Source organism: Lichenostomus cassidix, chromosome 13, assembly GCF_008360975.1.
Source record: "Lichenostomus cassidix isolate B80296 chromosome 13, HeHo_3.0, whole genome shotgun sequence".
NCBI classification, from domain to species: domain Eukaryota; kingdom Metazoa; phylum Chordata; class Aves; order Passeriformes; family Meliphagidae; genus Lichenostomus; species Lichenostomus cassidix.
The window spans coordinates 5,199,183-5,215,773 of record NC_139494.1 but is presented as its reverse complement, the minus strand read 5'-3'; the positions used below and the strand labels follow the sequence as shown (position 1 = coordinate 5,215,773).

At 36.4% G+C, this 16,591-nt stretch overlaps 1 protein-coding gene across 5 annotated transcripts in view; it reads left to right on the top strand.

Annotated features, from left to right (window-relative positions):
* Positions 1-16,591, top strand: part of TENM2 (teneurin transmembrane protein 2) — a 557,904-nt gene that overhangs the window by 89,869 nt on the left and 451,444 nt on the right. The gene's annotated exons all lie outside the window — the stretch shown is intronic.

The following is a 16,591-nucleotide window of genomic DNA, read 5'->3' as shown; positions in this document are numbered from 1 at the left end:
TCAATCCACAATTATATATGGCTTTTAAATAAAACACTTGGTTTAATGTCAGTTGAAGAATAAGATATGGTTCATACCAGGCAATATATAGGAAGGTTTGAGGGATAAATTCATAGGTTTTGTGCCCTTCTCAGTAGAAGATAAATTATCTGGTACATAATTTAAATGCAGGAACTCTACTGGTTTGTATATGTGGGTTTTAACAGCATGTGATAATTCTCTGCTACACATTTCTGCTGTTGTGACTCAGGGAATTGGAAATTACCACACTTGTGGAAATCATTCAATGGAAGGTCATTTGTTATATTTGCTGTCGTGTCACATATTTGTTTAAAGCATTCTGACAGCAGTCAGTGTCTGTCTTCACCTTTAAATCAAACTGATAATTACCATCGATAATTAACCCCTTGTCTAATCCCTTGTTTCTCCCACGTTTGTGCACAGACGTGTGGGAGTGTTTGTATTGTTCTTGGTCTGTCGAACACCCAATTCTATTTTCTGGGGTAATCTCTGCTCTTGGAGAGTCTTTGTTTATAGGTGTTTACCCAAGATAAAGCATCAAAGTGCACCTCAAACCTCTGGCTTGCTGGAGTCATTGTCACTGGGGTTTGTTCTACTTTAGTGTACAGGAGTCATCTAAATATTACTTTTCCCTATCAGGATGATTGATGCTTCAACTCAAGTGCCTCATTTTAGTTTGCAGGTCATTATTCAGAATTTCATAATGGTCTTTTTCTCTTGATTACTGATTTGACAACTGTTCATCCTCCCCCTGCTCTTAATGTGTTCTTATCTGCTCTTTTTACAAAGGGGAGTGTGAATTGTTGGTAACTGAATTGAAACACTCAGATTTTTCTTTTTATTATTGTTATTTTTCCCCTACTAGTCTGTATTGTTGTGTCTGAATGAATAATACTTATTTTAGAGAGCCAAAGTAATTTTTTTGTTAGATAATGAGCAGCAACTCCTTATTTTCCTGCTTTTGTTAAGTTTAGAAAGCAATTTTTTTTACAAAATAAGTCTGTATGATGATTCTTTGCATTTGAAAGCTGGGTTTCTTTCTGATTGAACAGTTTTACTGGCATGAAATTTAAGATAATGTCACAAATAGATCTAGATTAAGATTGGTAGCTGTTCTCACTTTCTGTATTAACGTTAGGTGGATAAAAATGTGGTTCATGTAGTAGGAAGTGCTGTTCACTATATCTCATGCTTGCAGTTTCTAGCTGCAGACATCTAGGAATTTATACATTTAAATTTATTCTAACTTAGAGTGGGTGTTAGGATGGGATTAAATTCTGTAGGAAATAAACATGCTTAAAATAAATAATCTTTAGAGATTCTTTTTGTTCTTCTATTTAAAACAAAAAAAGCTTGACACTTTTTTAAGCAGTTGCAGGTATTTTCCTCAGTATTTTGTCTCTTCTATTAGAAGAGCTAAATACTTTTGACTTACTGCAAAGAATTTGGTTTCACAATGGCATTGGAGATGCTCACATAGCTGTTTTGAGCTGCTGCCTGGTCAGACGTTACTGGGTTTGGCAAGTCTGTTAAGATCAAGTTGCACTAATTCTATTTTTGTTTCTCATGGTTTGTGAGTGAAATGCTAGTAACAAAAACTATATTCAGAGCTCCAAAGTCTGAAACAGTTCTTGCTGGCTTGCTTTAGTATTTTCCTGAGAGGGATTAAGGTTGCTCAGACTTAAGGTTTTAGCTGTTCTCAGTGACTGATGTGCTGCTACTTAGAGGCCACAGAGGCTCTTACAGGTGCTTGGGCTGACCAGACCTCCTCTCACTGCTCATATTCCCAGTAACACCAAGAGGAGACCTTTGATCATCTTGCCATCAAACCTGATTCATTCGCAACTATTCAGTTAAAATTAATGTATCCCTTCCAAATCCAACTGAGTTTTGGCAATTACAGTTTTAATACTTCTTTCCAGAGCCTGTGACCTTTTAGAAATGAAATGTTTTGATACATAGATTTGGATTAAAGACATTAAATAAAACTTTCTCTTGTATTCTGCTTAGAGTGAGAGCACATTCTTACTTCTCCTTTGTCATGCAAGGTTTTTGAGTGGCATTCTACAATCCGTTGATTTTTGTTATATCTGTATGCTTACATAACCAGAGGAAATTGGAGGTAGAGACAGGTGGCAGAAGCTTAAGGAAGAAGCCCTGAACAAGGAATCAGACGTAGGGTAGCTTGTGTGGGAAAAAGGCCTCAAGGCAACTTTCCTGTTACAGCCAGTCCACACATGTAACCTGCACTTCTCTGGAATCAGGGCTTACTTTGGTTTTAATGGTTACCTTAGAGAAAAACGATCCCAGCGTAAAATATTTATTAGGGTGAGACAGCTGCCCTCAATTTCTCCTGTCTAAGAAAGCGTGGCCTTATTGAGAAATAAAAAAATATAATTTGTATACCTTGTCTAATAAAGGAAAGATGCTGAATAAAGCCTCTCTCCCTTACCTTCTCCCTCCCCAAATCATAAAAGATGGTAAGGTTATTATTGGTAAGTGATTTAAGAACATGAAAGCACTTTTCATCTGTGCTTTCATCTGTGTTGAAGTTGTTAATAATGGAGCAGTGTAGCAGCATTACTAGACTAGCAAATAAATAAAAGTACAAACCTTTGTAGCAGTCTTCTGCAAGTATGTTTTTAAGAAAGGAAAAGGTAAGGAAGTCAAACCGAAACCTAACATTCCTCCTCTGAGTTATACTCCAGCATCAGTCACAAGGCCCTTTGAGCTGTAATAGCAAGATGATCTGCTAAACAGGAATTACACTGAAACTTTGTCTGTATTAGATCTGAGTCACAATAAAAACCAGAAGGAAATCTCTTTAGAAGTGGCTTTTGAGGGAAACATCATGGCATTGACTTTCAGTCTTTGGGATGCTCTCATTTAAATATACATAAATTGTTTTCTCTTGGTATTTTGTAGATTTTGGTGGGGTTTTTTGTGTTGGTTTGTAATGTTTGGGGTATGGGGGTTTTTTGCGTTTTGTTTTGACTTTTTTTTCCTTTTGAGTAGCAAGTTCCCTGGTTTGCAAATGGCAGTTTAAATCAGTTGTGATGATCTTTTCCTTTTCACTTCTCTTTCTTTCCCCTTCCATCCTATTTTCTTGGCATTTCACCGTTTTATATCTTCCTACATTGTGACTCAGTTGGCTGGCTGTGGTTGGGTGCTCAGACCTTCCACAGTCTGACCACTGAGTCAGAGTATCTGCTGTGGTGAGCAAAGGTGTAGCTCTTCATCTCTTCTCACCTGTTGGACCAGTTGAGAAGCTGTGATGCTGACAAGACTCCGTTAATAATTAATAACAACAATTCTGGAAAACAGAGCTCTATTCTGATATTAATACGCATTTGTAGAATAAACAACAGCTAGACATAGTATGTGAATTCTCTGTAAACACTTTCAGGGAATAACTTTTTATTCTTGGCAGTTTCTCTCAAATGATCAATATTAAAAATCAGCATTTGTTTACAGTTCAAATTAGAGACTCAGAATGCAAGGATTTCTGATGCAACTATCTAAGTATATATAGGTTTATGTTCCTTTTTTTGCTCCTTTATTTAGCTTTCAAAAAGAACTTCTGCTATTTTTACTGCTTCTGTACTGGACTCCACATTAGTTGATGATTAAGTTAAACTAGATTCTATTTTTTAACCATTTGCAAAGTTACATGCACATTATGTAAGCTGCATATAAAAGGATAACTTCTAAAAAGTAGATGTTAACAACTCAAGTAGTTAGTACACACTATGAATAAAAGAAAATTTTGAAAAACATCAGGTTTACTCTAAAATAGGTTTAGTAACCATTTTCATGCAAATACCTTTTTAGAAGAACTTGAAAATTAATAGGAATTATGCTTTCTGTAATTCATAATTTCAAACCTCTATCAAGCAAAAAGATCTTGTGCTTCAACTAAAGTCATGTTTGCTCATCCTGTAGTGCTGGGGTCTGATTGGGTGTTGAACAAAACCTTTTCTTTCTGTATTTTTCCCCGTCATCCCTTTACTCTGCTATGTAATAGAATTCTAAGACTTTGGATACTGAAAATAATAATTTTTGATCCTATAAGCCCTTCTCCATTTTCTCATACACACATGTGCACACTCTTCTAAGAACTTTGTAATATTTACCCACATTTGCCACTGCTCTTTACCAGATTAAAATCTATTGTAAAGGGAAATAATGTACTCTATGGAGATGAAATAATAGTTTTGTTTTAAAAATACTTGAAATTAAGATACTTATTGATTAAGTCTTGGAATGAAAATGGCTAACATCATGCAAATTTACTCCACCTTCTCTTTTTTTCTTGTCTTTAAAAGAATCTACAGTTTAAAAGATTTTTTAGGATCTGGTTTTCATCAAGTAGTGTTTGGAAGGAAGGCTGATTACTTGTATGCTCAAACTGATGGAGATAGTTAGATGCTTTTCTAATAGACCTATTAACATTGAAATCTCAGATTTAAAAACCATTTACATTTGATCTGGGTTTGAATTGAGCATCTCTGTCCCTGCATCCTAGGCATGTTCCAGAAAATGAGTCTTTAGATGTAGTCCTGAATTCGCATTAGTGAAAACGATTTTGTTTCTGTGAACTTGGGAACCCCTCTAAAGCTGGTTTTCTGGTAAGGAGAAATTAGGCCATTTGCTTCTCCTCCTCTTTTCTCATAATATAGGAAGAAAGAACTATTTAAATAAAACGGAGTTCAGCAAATATTTAACTGACAACAGCATTTATTTTGGATTATGCATTGTTGAACTCTCCAATGCCACATGTTTTTAAGGTCTGCATCTTCAAAAAAAAAATAAGGAAGGGATTAGCTATTTGTATTTTAGTGGAGTGTGTGTAAGATGGGTTAAACACCAGAGGGTATTCACTGCTCCAATGCACAAGTCAGTTTTCAGCTCAAATGCATCGGGAACAGGTTTTAGGTGTGTTTTGGTTTATTCTGTAATTCTTTTGTGCTTTTTTTTTTTTTCCCCCTAGTGTTCTTTTGAAATGTCTTATTACTGGGGACTAAATTCTAGACTCAGTGGACAGCTGGCTGATCCTTGGTGATGATTGCTGTGTTTATATTTGCTCTGTCATCCCTGTTTGTTCTTCTAATACCTCCAATGGATTATGTGTTTTTTAGAAGCTCTTAAAATACTGTGGCTGGACCCAAATGCATACACTTCACATAGTAAGAAAAATATAAGGAAACTTTCAAACAAATGAAAAAGCCACCCACAGCTCAATGTCTTTCTTAGAGAACCACAGAGGTTTTGGGAGTCCCAAGTGCTGATGACCAATTCCTTTAAAGCCTATAAATCAATAGAAAAAGATAATAAGGAAGTATAATTGAGTAAGCAGGGCCCAGTATTTTTTGTTTGTTTGTTTGTTTTGTTTTATATTATTTATCTCTGGATTCAGAGTTCCAGGTCAGAAGATCTACCAGTTATCTTTACTGGTGCACTGTCAGGTTGCTCATTAACTTTAATCAGATTATTTTTTCAATGATCCCCACAATCTGTCCTTGAATGAAGCACATTCTGAAGTTCTGGAAACATCAATAGACAGAAAATCCATGATTTCCACTGATGGGCAGTGACTGTGGGAATTCAGTCTCCATGTTAAAAGCGGATGTCAGCTTCCCTTTGGGTTTTTGAAACTGGCTTCAGTTTCTAGCCATTAGGTCTGGTGATGCCCTAGTCTGTGCTATTGGAACACCCACAATACCCAGTGTTTTTCTGTACAGTTTTAATTAGATGCTGCAGATAAGTCAGTTGTCTGTTCTGTGAACTGTCTGTCAATCTAAGCAGAGCTCTTCAAGCATCTGCCTGTATAATGTCATCTTCTGTCATGAATTTCGACTTGGCTGTGGTTTGCCTTTCCTACCTTTAGTTTGTCTCTAATGGAAGCAAAATATGCCACAGCAATACCCTATATACCCCAGGGATGTGGATAAAGATGTGTTGAAGAGACTGACTTGTATAAAGGTAGTTCTTTGACACTATTTTGTGTTTGTAAATCCAACATCAAATTAGCTTTTGCTGGTAGAAGTCAGTTCCTGTTGAGGAGCTGATCCTTTAAGGTTCTGAAATGGTTTCAGAGTCTAGATAGCTGATTAGACAAAATAGCATACAGATATCTTTATATATTGCTTTTTTTTTTTTTCTATCATATGAATGCTTAGCTGGAAGTGACTTACAGTGAATGCAAAAGTACATGTCTGTGAATGTAGACCATATTGGAAACAGAGATTTACTGTCCCGAAGTGTAATGCTTACTCAGCCATCTGATGAGATTTGAGCACTAAACAGTTTGAAAGGGATGCATAAAGCTGTTTTATTACAAGATGCTGTTATGAATTGTAGCAGCTTTCCTTATGCTATGCTGCTGTTGCCAAACAAGTTGCATGAATGTAAGCAGTTTTATTTGTAATTACTTGCTTACATTTCCTTAGAATAGTTGGGTTATAGATGTTTGTGATTCCTGCTCCTCCACTGGTGGCAATCCCTACATCCTGTTTAATTCAGAATAAAAAAATATCTTCTCAAAACTGTTTGGAGAAAAGCCTCTCTGGTAACTGCTGCTGCTGCTATGTGTGGTGCAGTGGGGCTCAGATGTTTGTGTGGTAGAATCTTGCTAAAATGGATGCAGAAAGCTTGTACAGGAAAGCTCAAAAAAACAGTTGGCTGTTTCTTCATAATGCAGTGAAAAGCAAAGAGATTTCATTTTAGTCGAATTTGAGCAAGTCCAGAAAATGGAGAAATCAATCACTCACCTAAAGAAATGTTATGGAAAATACAGTAGTTGAGACCTACACTGTTTTCTAAACTTTGGTCAAAACCTGCATGTTGCAAACTGAATTTAAAACTTGAAACTGTTCTCGACAGAGCAGTGAAAGCAGTTCCAGTTGTCTTACTTGTACGTGGCTACAATTGCTTTTGATGATGCTGCTGAACTCTGTTTTCCTTATGACAGTCAAACGTGTTCCTCACAACAATCACTACTTTCACAAGGTAAGACACTTGTTTGAAGTAGATTGCAAGAGAAGAACAGTGTGATAATCAGGGCTGAAATTTCAGTGTAGCTTGTCCAATGTAATTTTGAATGTCAAACCTTGGTCTTCTGTTGATTGCCATGCAAGGTTCTCCCTCATCTTAAACAAAATTGCTTGGAAGAACTCACCAATATCTATCTGTTTTACTCCTAGCATTGCTCCTTCTATTGAATTGAATAAGTTGAAATTTTGAATATGAAATTGATATTCATGATCATATTTGATTATAGGAAATGGTAAAGGCTCAGTTGCTGGATGACTCAGTTCAGTACAACTTTGACTTCTCCAATGCATTAATCAACTCCGTTTGTTTAAATATTGAAGTAAAAATTATCAGTATTTTAGGTTTTGTTACTTAGGCCAGAAGCAATATTATTCAGATAATTAAAAAAAAAACAAACAAAAAAGACCATCATGTAGAACAAATTGCATAAATGTTATTCCTTCAAGCAAATGGCCATTCTGTGGTAGCTGGTCTAGAAGAGTATACTCAGTTTTTAAAATTACTTCCAGTAGAGTACTGTGCATTCAAGATGGCAGTTTAAGATGACATGTTAAATATTATAAATGTAATATTAATAGTTCACATTATATAGTTAAGAGTACCAAAAAATCTTTTTATGTGTGATGGTCAATTTGATTTCGTAGCAATATCTGATTTTCTTTTGAAGTTTTTCTGTCCCTGAGATGGGCACTTGAATGATATTGAAGAAAAGCTAAAATGGTACTTAGTCTCTGTGCGGGAAGTATTACCTTTGACTAAAATTATCCACAATATGCTAAAAGTTTACTACAAAAAATGGTAATCTGTACTTCATTCTTGCTTAAGTAATCTTAAAGAGTTAGAGAGGCAGAAAGAATAGAATTATTCACATAGTTTCTCATTTTGGGAGGTTGGGGTTTAGTTTCAAATGAGCCTGCTAAATTTGGTGCAAATATATTTTGACACTAATATTAAAATCACTACAGCAAATAAAAGCTTGTGTATGACTAGGCAGCTAAGTGTGTGTGCTCCTATCAAGTTTGTTTCCTAATTCTTAGAAACACAAAAATAAAACTTGTAAGGCATTATTAACAGTATCTGCTTCAAGCACTGAATTTATCAAATAGATTGTTAATAATATGAGGAATGGTATATCACAGCAGTAATGCCATGTCTTCCAAAGTTAATGAATACTTACAATTTTTATAATGAAAAATTAAAATAAGGTTAAAGTGGTTTTTAAGACTGCCTACAGTTCCAGCGGAAGTCTAATTAGGAGAAAGAAGATTAAATTTGAGGGACTTGGAAATATGTATTACCTAGTATTATACATGGACTGAAACCCTCCACTTGTATTTAGGATTGTTTGAATGTGGACAATTCAACCAGAACACAGCACAGAAAAATGAAATGCTATTTGCTCTCTTAAATCACTGTGTACACAACAGATTGTGGCTTTAGATGTCTTCAGTACTTCAGTTATGTGAGTCTCTCTTGTTGACTCAGTGGAACAATCTCTCATCTGTGTTTGCCCGTTTCTTTACCATGTCTGAAGTAAAATGAACCTTGGTGCTTGTTTTTCCTATTAACAAGGCGTAATGAAGCTTTCGTTACTGTGCTGTGGCCATGCTGGGGCAGCTGCCGCAAAGCAGTGCCAATGAGGTGCTGCTTTAACATGGTAAGGTCTTGGTGAGAAAGGCCACTCTCCAGCTGTTTGCCCTAGAGAGATGGTGCTGCACAGGGAGGCTCAGCTGCATTCTTGGAATTCACCCTCAAAGAAAACCGCCAACTTCCATGGTCATGTTGAGCTTCAGGCCACAGAAGCTGCGGTGTGTTCCATGTTCCTGGGTCGGGGAGGGTGGGATGTGTGTGCTGCTGTTGGAAGAGGGGAAATTTCCTTCTCTTCCACAGCTGTTGGCCCAGGCAGGAGGCTGGGGAGGCTGACAGCACAGAAACTGAGATGAGCGTTGTGATACTGCACCTCCCTGAACTTGTTTTGCCTTTTTGTGTAATGCGGAATGACTGTAACTGAGAGGATATTTGGAATGAGCTGCCTTTGTGATTATCAAATATGTCAGCTTTCGTTTTTATGTTTATATGTCGGGTTTGTAACTCTTATAAGGTGTTTATTGCATGAGAGACTCCTCCATCTTCATTTCAGTCTCTTAAATTTATCTTCTTCCTTCATTTTTTTGACAGCATGAAAATGTTGCACCTTGATCCCAGAGCATCTGTCCCTAAACTAAGGGGTTTGCTGTGTGGTGTTTTGTGGCCATCACACCACTAGGCAGAACAGTCCTTGTTAACAAAATTCTTCTGAATTATTGTTTTAGAGGGAATTTTCTGTTGCTCTCTCTCTCTTTTCTCATTATGTCTACAAAAGCCTAATGGAATAGAATTTATCTAGTTTTTATCCAGTATCTCTTTTACTCCTGAAAATCTTAGTATCTAGTTTAAGGAAACATATACCAAAAAATATTTCAGAAATGTGGCAACTTATCCCTTTAGCCATACAGATGTGATATTTATAAAACAGAAACTTTGGCATTTCAAAACATGATGGTGATCTGTAGAATAAGAGGGCAAAGGAAGAACTTGGAATAAATAGAGTGACTTGACAGGATAAAGAAACCTGAAATTCAGGTGATTTTTACAGTTGCAATGTTGTGTTGTAAGATACATAAATATTGTTTAATAGTGCTGATTCAGTTATTGAGTCTAAAATATCCATTTGCTCAGCTGTGGAGCAGTGGAGAATAGGGATTTAATTTAGATTCAATTTTTTCCCCTGAAAATTATAATTTTTCTTATAATATGATTTTTAATTCCAATTAATTTATATTTAATTTAAGTTTAATTTAATTTAAATTATTTTAATTACCCCAACATCATGTATCCTCATGTTTTAATTACCCCAGCATTTTGTATCCTCATTGTTTAGGCTGTAATTGGAGAGGGTGAAGTTGATGATCCTTTCATAGAATGGTTTGGGTTGGAAGAGACATTAAAACCATCTAGTTCCACCCCTCTGCCGTGGGTGGGGACACTTTCCACTAGAGCAGCTTGCTCAGACCTCCCTCCAACCTGGCCTTGGAAATTGCCGCGGATGGGAACCACAGTTTCTCTGGGCAACCTTTCTATTTAGCTGAAAAGAGCGAGTGACCATTCCAGATAGTAGAGAAAAAACAGTTCTTAATGTATTTGTTAGGCATGGGGAAAGACTTGTTTACTTGTGTTTGCATCAGGGATGAACAAACAAATAAATGGCTCAAACAGACAGAGATTTACCTTAGATCCTCTTCAGGTGATGGAAATAATGTGCTGCAAGAGAGGAGTTATGGTCGCATATCAAAAAATGCTGTTGCAGAAATGCACAGTAAATTTCCACAAACGATTGAATAAATTAAGCCCCTGGACACGTTTATGGTACTGTTTTCAAAATAGGAATGAAAATCTATGTCTCTGGAGGTCGTATGACTACTTAGCAAGGGAACAGACTCAAAGTTATTGGTAGCGTCAGTGAATACCAAATATGCTTTTAAAAAAAAATAAGATGTATTATACCTCATATGTTTACTGCATTAAGTCCAGCAGTATAATTTACTTAATGCTCTGTAATATTCCTGAAAAAAAAAAGAAAGCCAAATTGTTTGGCTTAAATTCATCTTGTTCATATGTAATAAGATGAGTGAAGTAAGTACTTCATTTATTGCTTGTTTTCATGGGAGAACCTCTCCCCTACCGACATGTTACATCTTAAAGGCCTTTATCACTTCAGCTTTCAAGAGAGAGGGTGAGGTTGGGCTAAATCTCTGCACAAACTTTACCTTCCAACAGCCTTTTTGCTGAAAGGTGTTTTTCTGTTGTCAGGGGCTCAAAAAGGGAGTTCTGTGGTTTAGTTCAGCACTTGGTGTTTGGCAGCCACCAATCTCCCCCTGAAAGAACCAGAGGAAATCTTTCAGCAATGTGAGCAGCTCAAGGAAGAAGCAGACCCTGTTGCATAAGAGGGCAAACTGTGATTCCTTATCATTTAACTTCCTCCTGTTCCACTTAAAAACATTTTTGTAGGGACCATCTTATATTTCTTACGACTCCAGGTTGTAAATTAACATACGGCGTAATCTGAAATGCAGATGAGGGGAGAGAGGGCACTTGTGGAAAGTGGCTTCTTGTCTTACTGTCAAGGAGACTGTTATGCTTGAAGTTTTATATTTCTGCTGAAATCCATAGATATTTTTGGATATGCAGGTGGTAGAGTGTGTCTGTCAAATTTTCTATTTTTTTTTCTCTCAATGAATTCTTTGCAAGAATCTTGGCAAAATATTTTGAATGGATTTGTGGTTTTTTCCATTTTTTTTCTCTATATTCACTATTCGATTATGTCCTTTTTTTCTGGTTTTCTTATCCCAGTTGCCCTTTCTTAAAGACTTCTAGCCTACGTAGAATCATCCTGGTAAATAAACACTTTTACGATCACAGAAAAAAAAAATCTAGTGAATTTAATGGACGTGACAATCTTCTGTGTTGAAAAGGCAAAGTAAATTTGGAGATATGAGGCTTGAGATGGAAGAGGGTTACTGAGGTAAAGAGGAGATAAGGCTGGTCAGGAGCAGTGCTGAAAGAGGCTAAAGGAAAAAAGTGTCAGGATAGACTTTAGGTTGCTAACTCTGGGCACAAGCAGCAAGAAGAGAAAGCATTAGCAGAACTTGTGGAACAAGTTCTTATCTAAATTAATATAAAATTGAGACATAAAAAATGGGTACTGAGGAACCTGAGTTTATTGGAGGGAGCATCAGGGTGTGCTTCTTTATTTGTTGCTCTTCTCAAGCTCAAGCTCAGGGTGTGCTGAACGCACCAAGCAGAGTTTGCACAGCCCTGTGGGATTTGCAATTGTGCTTGTGATGTCATCTTTCCCCACTTCAGTTTTGTTTTTCCTTCACAGTCTCCATTTGTCATGTCTGTGACTGAACTCCAAGAGACTAGAGCTTGAATGCTATGCTGATGCAGGGCCTACTGCCTATTTTAATTATTTTTCCTTTTAATAATTGACACTTGATAATTAACAGCATGGTATATCTGACTTTTCAGTAAAAAGCTGCCACTTTATTTTTTACCATTTTCATTGTGACATCATTAATGATTGATTACAGTGATTTTAGATCTCTTTGACCACTGCTATTCCCCATGGATTTGACTTCTCTCCTCACTGTAAAGTTTACTGTGTATAAAGCAACTGTTATTTTGCTAATGGGAAGTGAAATTTCATGTCAGCAGGACAAGCATGGTCTGGGCTTGGCTTTATTTCTTCCATAAGCATGTAATGTTTTATTCTTCTAGATAGTGTGCAAGCATTTGAAATGTATTAATAATGGAAATTTTCTATCTGTGAGATGCAGGGAACATTTTTCTCTCAATTAGGACTATTAAGTGTTAAGAGTAATCTTTCAACTACAGTTCCCAAAGTATTGTATTTAAAAACACCAAAATTCATTCACATCATAGATTTATGCATATAACTGTATTTTCTCTTTATTTTTATAGGCATAATTTTTACCTTCAGAAAACAAATATTATTGTAGTTTCTGACAATGAGCATTTATTTACTGAGAGTAAATTTTACTTTCAGAGCTTTTTGATTAGAAAGGAAGAAAAGCAAACTGATTATTATAAACTCAGAAATTATTCAGTACTGAATACCAGTAGATAATCCAGGGCACTTTAAGATGCAGTTCTTTTTTCATCTATTTAACAGGCCTCTAAATGGTAATGAACTTGTCTTGATGTGCATGTTAATTTGTGGTGAAAGGTGGTAAATGAGAAGTTACCCGAGATTTAAAGTCTATGAAAAACAACTTGAAATGCATCTACTTCATCTTTTATGTAGCTAAAAATGATGTAAATTGGAAGAAGACAGAGGTGAAATGCTTAAGAGTGAAAAATGTATAGATCTTAAGTAATTCATTGGTCTTTTTTCCTGAAGAGAACAAAAGCTACGATTATATGTGTCATTCTGATGTACCAAATCCTATTTAAATAATTGAGATGTTTGGATTTTCTTGGTTTTTTGTCTTACTCTAACTCACATACTACGCCAGTGGGATAAATCATGTTGGTTCATTCCCATTTTACAGACAAAGTGCATGAGAAAAAAGATTAAGTGAGTTGCTCAGGGGCATGAATAACATTGTGAGCTGAAAAAGGCAAAAAAACCTTTGCACTTAGATTAGTAATCCATTTTTATTTATATTAGCTAATATTTCCACTGTTGGTTTTTTCTTTCCTTTTCTGTTGTCTGTATAGAATGTTTTCTTAAGTAATCAGAAATTATTTTGCAAACTTCTCTGATTCGTGAAACTTCAAGCCATCCATCACAAGGGAGAATTCCACTTCAGTTAATTCCGTGCGTCATGTTTTTATCTAATTTTCTGGTGTTTCTGGAAAATACATATTGCCTTTATCCATCACAAAAATATAATAATAATTTAGAAAAATAAAGCTTAAAGTGCTTTATTTGTTGTTACAAAATAGAATTTAAAAAGATGACGGTGAAGTCAAAGACATGCTTTTACTGGGTTTTATTAACACAAGAACTACTCCTGTTCAAGCAGTTTGACAGCTTTATTAATATAATTTATTTAATAAAGAAGTCTGACACTGCTGGATTGGGGAGAACAAAAGACAGGGAAAGAAAAAGGAAAGGCAGGCATCAAGAGAGACAACAGTGCAGGCTCAGGGAGGGCTCTCACATCTTAGATATGAGTTGTGAAATAAATAGAGGAAGGGAATAAGAAGAAAAATGGGCTGAATTTGCACAAATTTTTAGGAGTCATCTAACTCTTATAAGTGTGAATAAAATCTCAGACGTCAGTGATAACCATGTCTTTCATTGTAAATCCAAGCTCACTAGGGCTGCTCCTAAAAAATAATTGATACTTCTTGACTGAGCATGTTTGGAGACTTGGCCTTGTTGGCTACATTCAGGCTTCAGTGTGGAGGGCCTTTTACAGAGACAGAATTTTTTGTTGATTCTCTGAGTGTTACTCTGAAAATTTACTACATTCTTCATTGCAGTGGTACAGTCCTGTGAGCGTCCTGTGGTGTCAGGAGATGTAATAATAAATCAATTTTTACTGGGAAAAGGCCACAGGTAAAGTGCAGCCCCTGAGCAGAGCACAGGTCTCCTTGTTTCATGATGAAAGAGAGGAGACCATGTTCACCACAGCATGGATGTGGCCCCTTTCACACTAGGAAGATTTAGCACGAGATTTTCAGCCACTCTTGGTCTGTATCAGAGGAATTTTTGTCATAATAGTCGATGAGTTCCTTCATGGTTGAAGTGCACAAGAAAAATTGCGTTTGGAGTGTGCTGTTGTGGTCACTCGATTCTTTCTAATACTGTTATTGATAACAACCTAGATTGCTTGTACCAGTATAATTTGCAGCCCCATGTGTAATTTTGTAGTGTTTAGCAAAAAAATGAAGTAGCTACATCCTCTAGACTGGCTTATTCCTATTATACTATCCTTTCAAACACTGCAAATCTTTCATTGCATTCATTAAAAAACCTGAAACAAAATTATTTCCGAGTTTTCTGAAATACAGGGTACATCTCCCTGTCAAAAATGAACATTCCTTTTAGAAAAATAAGGCGCCAACCTTGATTCAAAACAGGGTTTGAGTTTGTTGTTGTCCTTGGCCAATAATCCGTCTCTTTTCTGATGTGTAACGTGGAGGGTAAGGGTAAGAATCTCTTCTCTGTGTGATGCTTCAGTATATTCACAAAGCATGATGTAACTTAAATGTGGGCTAAATATGCATGTATGGCTTATCTGTGTGGTGGCCAGCCTGGTCTGTCGGGGGAGAGCAGGAGATTTCCTTATCCATCCATTTATATTGAGAAAGCAGGAAAATACGTGTTATCCTCAGGTAACTTTTCAGTGCAGGATAAAGTCTTTAGAATTCATGGAACTTTAGAAACAATGCATGCAAGAAGTGTTTTAAAATCCAGGTAATTTGAAATGTTCATAGTTAAACAAAACAGCCCCATTCATACATAATCCGATTAATTTAAGAATATGTTCAGAGAAGTTTAAACATTTTACATTGAGGCAGTACTTGTAATTATCAGTGCCACAAAGAAAATTAAAGTATAGGTGTATCTAAATGAAGACACTGAGGGGAAAAAATCATAGGGGTTTAAAATAGTAGTCAAACTGCATTAATTCACCTTGTAGACACTCTTACTCATGATTTGAGTGACCTTCTGTTTCATAAGTTTATTTTTGGAGGCCATTACATCAAAGTAAAGTTACTACATTTCTAAAAAGTGGAGTTTGTATAGGTATATTTAGCAGTTTAATCTTCAAAATTTCTTTTTAAATTTTTTGTGTTTGTGCAGTTAAATTCCACTGCAGACACATTCATACAGATAATTCAGGGTTATGAGGATCCCAGCTGTGGAGCATTACCCAGCAGTGATTCCATGCACAAGTCCCAACAGAAGCCAAGCTCCCATTGTGATTAACAGTGGTGGCTGCAAATGATGTTCAGCTACTGAACTGGTATCACAGGATGGGGGGCAAATATTTGGTCAGGTGCTTACAAATAATAATGAAATATGTTCTAAGTAACTAAATGTGCAATATGTAATCACTTTAATGGCACTGCTCTATGAAGGGTATATGTTCTGACGCATTTTATGTGACATTTGATGATTTTTCTTTTCTATTCCGACCATAACAAAACTAAGAAATCTAAGCCAGAGCTCTTTGTCATGCCCATTACATTGTAATTTACCATTAATTTCTCTTCTGGCCTGAAAAAAGCTTGTTACGCCTTTAGTTTGGAGGTACCATTAACAAATTTAGGTGCAAGGGTCACTTGGACCTCTATTCCCTTCACGTACATGAAGCAGAAGGAATCAAGGCACATCTGATCCAGTCCCACATCAACTGGGACTTGCGTGTTACGCAGTTGCAGGTTCACAGCAGCCATTAGCTTGTTCTTCCTTAGCCAAGAAACTGCATCACAAGGAAAGTCAGGCTGTGGTAGGAGGATGCAGAAGTTGAGTTTATGGTTTAATACTGACCTCCCTTCCTCTTCTGTCCTGATCCATCCCCTTCATGATATCTATGAAGTGTTATGTTGTGGATCATTTCCAGTGAACTGGACCAGTAGACTGGCATTATTTAGCTGCTTTTTCCCAGCATTTCTTATGCTGGAATTGTGTTTTCCTTGTGTTTACATTTTCTGATGCACTAGGCAAGGGCTGTTTCTGTCCTGATGAATGGGATGTAGCTGTTCACAAAGCAACTGTTTCTACACTGTGTTGCCTTTGAAGTGGATGCATAACGTTCTGCTGGTTCGGAATTAAGCCTAAACGTGACCTTTGACTAAAGGGCTAATCTGAGTAAAAATTAATCTAATGGATATTTTTTCATACCAGGGTTTCTTTTAATTCTAAAGCAGGAGGGAAGGTTTACTCAGGGCTTGGTAACTTTCCTCCCCCACTTGAGAGGATTGCAGGTGAAGTGGGAAA